This window comes from Nuphar pumila, chromosome 12 (genome assembly GCF_984573655.1).
Source record: "Nuphar pumila chromosome 12, dmNupPumi1.hap1.1, whole genome shotgun sequence".
Classification (NCBI taxonomy): domain Eukaryota; kingdom Viridiplantae; phylum Streptophyta; class Magnoliopsida; order Nymphaeales; family Nymphaeaceae; genus Nuphar; species Nuphar pumila.
In genome coordinates, this window is record NC_143260.1 from 106,990,023 (window position 1) to 106,998,779 (window position 8,757).

Genomic DNA, 8,757 nt, shown 5'->3' on the forward strand with positions numbered 1-8,757 from the left:
AAGGATACCTATCAGATTATCTTTTTTTGTTTAACGTCAAGAAATCGGTATCGTCGGTTCACGTTTGTGCGTTCAACCGAACGACGACCATCGTGAGGGGCAACCATCTTTAATTTCCCAACCACCCTCTCTACATTTCACAAAACGGGAAATCTCTAACCTGAAAGCCTTATCTCAATCTCCCAGCAGAAGAATCGTCACCAACACACAGAAGATAACACACACTACTACACCACCCCTCTCACCTCTCTTATATACCTCCCATCCCCACCCCCCACATCACCATCACCCAATTTCTCAAAACAAACTACCTCTTTCCTTCTTCCTGCAAGTGTTCATTTACACACTTGATGATACAGTAGATAGGTGTAAAGCAACAGTTGGGCAGCGATGGAAGTGTTGACAATGATCCCCTTGATCATGATAGCCCTCTCTTCCTACTTCCTCTGGTTCATTTCTCTGAACCGGACGCTTTCCGGCCCCCGGGTGTGGCCGCTGGCCGGGAGCTTGCCGGGGCTAATTTGGAATGCGTCGCGCATGCACGACTGGATCGCCGATAACCTGCGGAAAACGAGCTTCGCCACCTACCAGACCTGCATATGTGCGGTGCCGTTCTTAGCTCGGAAGCAAGGCCTGGTAACAGTCACCTGCAACCCCAAGAACTTGGAGCACATACTCAAGCTCCGGTTCGACAACTACCCAAAGGGCCCGACATGGCAGGCGGCGTTCCACGATCTTCTCGGCGAGGGGATCTTCAACAGCGACGGCGAGACATGGCTGGTGCAGCGGAAGACGGCCGCACTCGAGTTCACCACCCGGACTCTCCGGCAGGCCATGGCTAGGTGGGTGAACCGCTCTATAAAGCACCGGCTGTGGTGCATCCTCGAAACTGCACAGTGCAGGAAGAGTGCAGTTGATGTCCAGGACCTTCTCCTCCGTTTAACCTTTGATAACATATGCGGTCTCGCCTTCGGCAAGGATCCAGAGACGTTATCGCTGGAGCTGCCGGAGAATCCCTTCTGCGCTGCCTTCGACCGCACCACCGAAGCTGCTCTGCAACGCTTTCTCTTCCCCGAGTTCATATGGAAGGTGAAGAAGAGCCTGGGAATAGGCACTGAGGTAACGTTGAAGGAGGGCGTCAAGATCGTGGAGACCTATCTGTCGGAGATAATTGCAGAAAGGAAGGAAACCATGGTGGCTCAGAACGGGACCGGGGCGGCCGCAGCCGCGCACGACGACCTCCTCTCGCGGTTCATGAAGAAGAAGGACGGCTACGGCAAGGCTTACTCGAATGCAGTTCTCCGGCAGATAGCACTGAACTTCGTCCTTGCCGGTCGGGACACTTCCTCGGTGGCGCTCAGCTGGTTCTTCTACCTTGTCATGCAGAATCCAAGGGTTGAAGACAAGATTATCGCCGAGATCTCCGGTGTGCTCGTGCAGACACGGGGGAAGGATCTGGCTGAGTGGACAAAGGAGCCGCTCACCTTCGATGAAGTCGACCGGTTGGTGTACCTGAAAGCCGCATTATCGGAGACGCTCCGGCTATACCCATCCGTGCCACAGGATTTCAAGTACGTGCTCAACGATGACGTGTTGCCGGACGGAACCATGGTGCCTGCCGGATCGTCGGTCACGTACTCGATATACTCGGTGGGGAGGATGGAATGGATCTGGGGGGAGGATTGCCTGGAATTCCGGCCGGAACGGTGGCTGTCAAAGGCCGGAGACAAGTTTGAGCCGCCGCAGGACCCGTTCAAGTTTGTGTCCTTCAATGGAGGGCCGAGGATCTGCCTAGGCAAGGAGCTCGCCTACCTGCAGATGAAATCCATAGCTGCTGCAGTCTTGCTCCGTCACCGGCTCTCTTTGGTGCCCGGCCACCAGGTGGTGCAGAAGATGTCACTCACTCTCTTCATGAAACATGGCCTGAAGGTCCACGTAAGCCCTAGGAAGCTTGGATGCTGATTGGTTGGTTGCTTTACGGTTGCCGTTACCCTCTGGGGTTCCGGGTGCAATGATTTGTGTTCCGGCTAAATGTTGCTTTATAGATTTGTTGTTTCTGTGTGTATGCATGAAAATTATTAAAATGTTGCATGATGTAAGTGGGGGATCATTATCGTGTATGCATTATGGTTTCTTGGCCGGACAATAAATTTGGAAGGCAAACGAATATGATATCTAATGAAAATGATGGTTTGTTGATCAAGAAAGAACTAGTTGCAGGATCTGAGCCTCTTTAATTTTTCTGTTGTTTGTGCATCCTATCTTTATGATCTGGTAATTGTTTCAGACCTTGTGGACCAGGCGGATGAATCTGACCTTCTTGCAGCAGGGTGAGTTGGTAAGGCTAGGTCAGCTTGACTTAGTTTTGGTTGTTGGGGTTGAAAATTTTCTGAGCTTCGCCAACAATGAGCAGATATGTATGGGTTGTGTGTTCTCCCCGAAACACAAATTCGTGTATTCCTGTGTGTACGGAGGAACATCTTGGGACCCACGATAATTCATATGCCAATGTTTCTTACGATGACTTTATAATAAAATAACATATAAAAAAGGTATATATGCTTTTGACAAAAATGTCCTCCCATAAGATAGATATGTGTTGGACAAAAATGTTCTTATGCTCCTCATATATAGATTTGCACGTTCCGCCTTTGTTTTTAGCTTGTGCTACAACACATGGCCGCCTTCTTGTTCCTGACTTGTGTTAGATAGAAAATGTTTTCTAGTTCATTCCTACCTCGTGGAGATAACTATAAATCGAACGGCTGGTTCAATCATTGGTGGGCATCAAAGGGGGATTTGTCGGTCATCTCTTTTTATAGTCTTTTTTTCTTCTTCGTTTTCATAAGGCAATATGAAAAAAAGCAATGACGCACAAACATTCTAACAAGTGCCATTAAAGCATCGTGAGTACATTTCCATGTTATCATGTTATTGTTGAAGAACGTATGTCATCGTGAGTGTCATTAAGGCATTGTTTTGTTATTGCAGGTAGATTATATCGTTTCAACGGTTGAAAACTTGAAGACATTTGTAAGACGTTAGGACCTGTCGACAATAATGCTTGGTTACAGATGCAAGCAAGGGCCTCTACCCCATCCGGTATCGTTCATTCACTCAGTATATGCAATGTAACACAAATTGCAGTTATAGTAACATGTATATCGATTTGTGAGATATTGTTTCGTTTGTAATATATTATGCTGAATTGTAGTATATCGATTTGTAAGATATTATGTATTTTCTAGTGTCGATTTGTGAAATATTGTTTTGTTTGTTGATATCGATTTGTAATATTATACTGAATTACCGTATATCGATTTGTAAGCTATTATGTGTTTTATAGTGATGATTTATGAGATATTATTTTGTTTGTTAATATCGATCTGTAATATCTTATTTTGAATTATCGTATATCGATTTGTAAGATATTGTGCATTTTCTAGTATCGATTTGTGAAATATTGTTTTGTCTGTTGATATCGATTTGTAATATTATGCTGAATTGTTGTATATCGATTTGTAAGCTATTATGTGTTTTATAGTGACGATTTATGAGATATTATTTTATTTGTTAATATCGATCAGTAATATGTTATTCTGAATTGTCGTATATCGGTTTGTAAGATATTATGTGTTTTCTATTATCGATTTGTGAGACATTATTTTGTTTGTTAATATCGATTTGTAATATATTATGCTGAATTGTCGTATATTGATTTGTAAGATATTATGTGTTTTCTATTATCGATTTGTGAGATATTGTTTTGTGTGTTAATATCGATTTATAATATATTATGGTGAATTGTCGTATATCGATTTGTAAAATATTATGTGTTTTCTACTATCGATTTGTGAGATATTGTTTTGTTTGTTACTATCGATTTGTAATATATTATGCTGAATTGTCGTATATCGATTTGTTAGATAATATTTGTTTTCGAGTATCGATTTGTTAGATATGATGTTATTTGTTAATATCGATTTGTAAGCTATTATGCTTAACTAATCAGTAGTCGTTGTTATATGCATCTTGAATAAATCGTAGTAAACGTATGCGTTGGCTAACGCAAATTGGTATTTTACACATGACAGTGTTGAGCATATCAGCTAGTTGCAGTGAAGATGACGTATCTCAATCATTAGGAAGTCATGAAGCAACGGACATTCGTACTATCGACGCACCTGATGAATTGAATATGTGCACTAATGATGCATATGATAAGAAGGGTACAGGCATTGGATTCACTCTTGACATGAGGTGGTCATTTGCGTGTTCAAATCGTTGCTCATTTAGGGTTAGTATAAATCGCTATTGCATCAAACATATAAATCATTCCTACTTTAAATGTACAAATCACTGCTTCAAACTTACAAATCGATGTAGAAATCGCACCTTTTATAAGTACACATCGTTGTAACATTTGGGCTTCAACAGTAAACCACGTTGTACGATTTAGCAAACTTACAAATCTTGGTAACTTTATATATCATAAATTGCTACTGCGTTAAATGTATAAATCATTGTTGCTTTAAATGTATAAATCACAAATCATAAATCGTGTCGATTTGGCTTTGTTACCAAAATATGTGCCATTCATTTATAAAGGAAACATCGTTTCACATCCCGCTCGTTGTCAAAAATCGATATGCCTTGTGAGACCTATATTCCGGTTGACAATTTATGAGTTTTACGCAATGACGTCTATGTCGGCCACAACGATTTGCCTTTGTATAGAAAATATTGGAATAGTATAACGCAAAGCACGGTTGTAGTAATATACTATCGATTTGAGAGATATTGTTTTGTTTGTTAATATCGATTTGTAAGCTATTATGCTTACGTTTATTATATTGATTTGTAATATGAATAAGCGATTATGTTGAATTGTCGTATCGATTTGTAGTATATTATGCGATATGTACATCGATTTATGTGTTCAAAATGTTGCTCATTTAGCGATTTCTATTAAAATTGTTGCACATTAATTGAAGTCTGAATCATTGTAAATAGTTATTATGTGCTTGCTAGAGTCAATTATTATGATATTTGTCGTATGAATCGCGTCAAAACATGTTAATACTAAAAATCGTTAGTTTTATTGGCATGGTAAATAATAACTCGAAGATTATTACAAATAGCTGAATGGCATTGAATGTTGAACAAAGTTTATAAAGTTTGTATACTAAGTTAATAAACTTCAATTTATTACACTCCTCATGAGTGATACCTTATCATGCTTCCAACCACCTTTCCTTTGGCAGGGTCAACCCATTCTTTGTAAAGATCTTCAATTATTTCTCTTCGATGAGTATGTACAACCATTACGAATGAGCTTGTTTGCTTGCAAAGGATATATGGGATCTGACTCCTGATACAGAGTTGTCAGAATTTCTGCAGAAGAACATGGAGCTACCAGCTGCAGAGTATACTTTTGAATCTACTCTTGTTGATTTAATATCTGATAGATCCTCAGTTGCACGACAAATGGTGGTCCAACAACAGACGACGGTAAAAGGTGGTCCGGCAGCAGACGACGGTAAAAGGTGCTCTGGCAACAGACGATGACAAAGGGTGCTTCCGCGACAGCAGACGACGATAAAGGGTGCTCCTTTGGAGGTGTAAGGGTGATCCAGAACGGATAGGGCGACATATTTTGAGGTTGAGACTCTTCAAGTAGAGGTGTTTACTGCTTAGGGCGAAAACAAAAGGTTATCCTCATTTTTTGGCTGAAGGACATTTTGGTACATTACTCGAAACATCGTTTCATGGCGCTAATGTCGGGAAAGGATACTTAAGTCTTTGCAAATGCACCAGACTTCGATGCTAAGTGATGCAGACACACACGGGAAAATGAGCCCCACGTGCTTACATATGTGGCGCTCATTCAAACTCGAGAACACTTACCTGCTTAGGTCAGCAAGTGTTGGTCCAACAAATCTGCTCTCAAAAGTTGCTATGTTTCTTGTTGACCTACCGTGTGTCCAAATATACTCAAAAGTTTATGATCTTTATGTTTTCCTGGTTTGTTCTTGGTAGAATTTATTAGATGTTTTAGGCAGTCAAAAGAATAAGGTTAGGCTTGGTTCCTTATGTATACAAATTATTAGTATTTGTTTATTTATAAACAGAAAAAACTGCACCCGGCTGGAAGACCTGGTTGCGATAAACTTCAAAGCTATGACCCTCGTCCCTACCTATGATGTATGTCTGCTTGTACAAAAAGGAGACGCCCGTTAAAATCCAACCTTGACTACCTGGTGGCCAGGCCTCACCCCACTAGGCTAACCTCTCTTGCGACCATGTTATCATTATTTGATTACTCTCTCATTACAAGAAAACAGATCATTACCGATCAAAATAAGAGCGATGATCATCAATAATAATTTAATCCAACCATATTTTATGTCATAGTAAAAATCACTTATATTTACGATGATAATTTATCATCACCAATAATCACGATAATTATCATCAATTTTAATCAATAGTCGATGATATTTATCATCCATTTTAAACTAATATAACCAACGGTAATTTATTGTCGGTACAAGGATCATAGCCGACGGTTTTTATCATTACTTATGTCAAATTTTTATTTATTTATTTTATTTTGAAACTAACATAGCCAACGATAAAAATTGTTGGATGTGTTTATTATATCGACAATAAATTATTGCCACTATAGGTTATATTCATTTTTTAAATTTATCTGTATAAGAAAAATAGCTAATGATTTTTATCATCAGCTACCTTAGTTTCAAAACAAAAAAATGAAGATAGCTTACAATAAAAATCGCTGGTTGTGTCCCTTATACCGCATGGGTGATGTGGCATACACCTTATTGTCCATTTTTTTTTTAAAACTAACATAGCCGACAATAAAAAAACCTTGGTTGTATTTTTATCCTGACCATAAACTATGGTCGCTATAAGAAAAATAATAGTCGGTTATACCTATTTTTTAAATTTTCAAACTAAATTGGCTGACGATAAATTATTATCGTCATACAAACAAAATAGCCGACAATTTTTATCGTCCGCTAATCCGCTATGTTAATTTCAAAATTAAAAAAACAAAAAAATTTGATTTTATTTTCTGCGCTAATGTAATCCTTATCCCATTTTATTTTCGCGCCTTCCACTCTCTGTGCCGCTAACCCAAAACCAGCGTATGGATTGCGGGAGCAAATTCCCCTCTCTTAGTCGCACCCTCTAGTGATCCCGTCCGGGCAGCTCGGGCACCAATGGACGAGAAGGCCTCCGTCTAGAATGAAGCGCTCCCTCATGCGTCTGGTGGGCAGCAACTCCCTCCTGCGCTCCTTCGGCTCCTGGAGATCACGAGTTCTAGACTTTCAAGCTCAAGATTTTCGATCGTGACCTCAAGAGGAAGCAAGTAGGCCCATCGATGTTCACCCTTTTAACTTTTTGTGGGGTTCTTTCTAAATTGGTTGTCTTTGCTTATCTCTAGTTGATTACTTATCTCTAAATCGATTGCAGAAGCGGTGGCTAAGGCATTCGTGGAGCACTACTACAGCACCTTCGACGCCAACAGAGTGGGCCTCGCTAACCTCTACTAGGAGGGCTCAATGTTGACCTTCGAGGGCTAGAAGATATATGGCGCGCATGCCATTTTAGGGTTGCTCGGTTGGTTTTTAGGGGTTTGGGTGGGATTTGTGGTTGATTTGTTTGGGTTTGGTTTGCTTTCGGTGGTTGGTGGTTTGGGGGGTTTTGAGATCGTTCTTTGATTCTATGATATGAAACTTATATTTCCTTTTTTCTGTGGTTTGGTGCTTATTTTTGTTATTAGGTGTTGATCGATGATTTTGCTGCTCTTCTATTAATTTTCCCAGGCTAGTCATGTGGGGATAAAAACCTCACGTTTGCAAATGATCATGGAGAGTGGGAAAAAGATGATGAGAAGATTCCTGTGGTTTTTGCTGCAAGACAAACTGCAAAGGTTTGCCAGCTAGACCTTTGCATTGACTATCACAAACTACATATTTATTTTTTGTTTTCCTAAACTTCATTTCAGTCTTTCCTCTCTTTTGAACGTGATTTGGTGTGCAATTTTTTCCCTTTATGTAGCTGGACACTCTAAGGATCTTGAAACGACTTGCAAAAGAAAACCTAAAGTAGCTTGGTCGTTTGGTCGCCAAGTTGGCTCATGCTAATCCAATGATTGTACTTTGCACAATTGTTCATCAGGTATTTTCTTTAGTGCATTGTGTGATATTTGATGTGTTTGATGTTAATTAGTTTTGCTGCTTTTGCATTTTGCACTGACACCTCACATACTACAGATTGAGGCGTACAGGTTTATGATCCCGCCTGTTGTTGATGCTTTCAAGTATTTAATGCAGGCGAACCTTTAATCAAAGTATTCTGTCTACCTTGTTCCTGTAATGTGTTGTGTGCTTATTCATCTTCCGAAGAGATTGCATGTTGACATGTATCACAATTTGTTGCTTTTAGTGTTATTCTTGGGTTTCTGTTTCTAATGCTTGGTTATGGATGAATTTGAGGCAGCATATTGACAAAGGTCCACCATCGAATAATTTTGTGTTTCCTTGTTCTAATATCTGTGGTGTTAATTTTATTTCAGCTTGGGGTTTTTAGATTTATTCTCAAGTCTTTGCACCTTTGCAAATTTTGATGTTATAAAACTACTATTTTTAGTTTATATGTTATTTTTACCATTTCCCCCTATGAGTTTGATTACTCTGATCTGACCATGAACAGTGGTAAAAGTTGAAG

At 39.9% G+C, this 8,757-nt stretch overlaps 1 long non-coding RNA gene and 1 pseudogene across 2 annotated transcripts; both read left to right on the forward strand.

Annotated features, from left to right (window-relative positions):
* Nucleotides 1–194: 194 nt before the first annotated feature.
* On the forward strand, nt 195–2,207 carry LOC149821501 (cytochrome P450 86A22 pseudogene; annotated as a pseudogene). Its single transcript, XR_016426481.1, has one exon. The product of XR_016426481.1 is annotated as a cytochrome P450 86A22 pseudogene (transcript).
* A 4,968-nt stretch (nt 2,208–7,175) lies between these two features.
* LOC149821502 (uncharacterized) lies at nt 7,176–8,482 on the forward strand. The gene is made up of 5 exons (XR_016426839.1): nt 7,176–7,396; nt 7,501–7,647; nt 7,811–7,960; nt 8,089–8,208; nt 8,304–8,482. It is a non-coding gene; the product is annotated as an uncharacterized LOC149821502 (long non-coding RNA).
* The last annotated feature ends 275 nt before the right edge of the window (nt 8,483–8,757 follow it).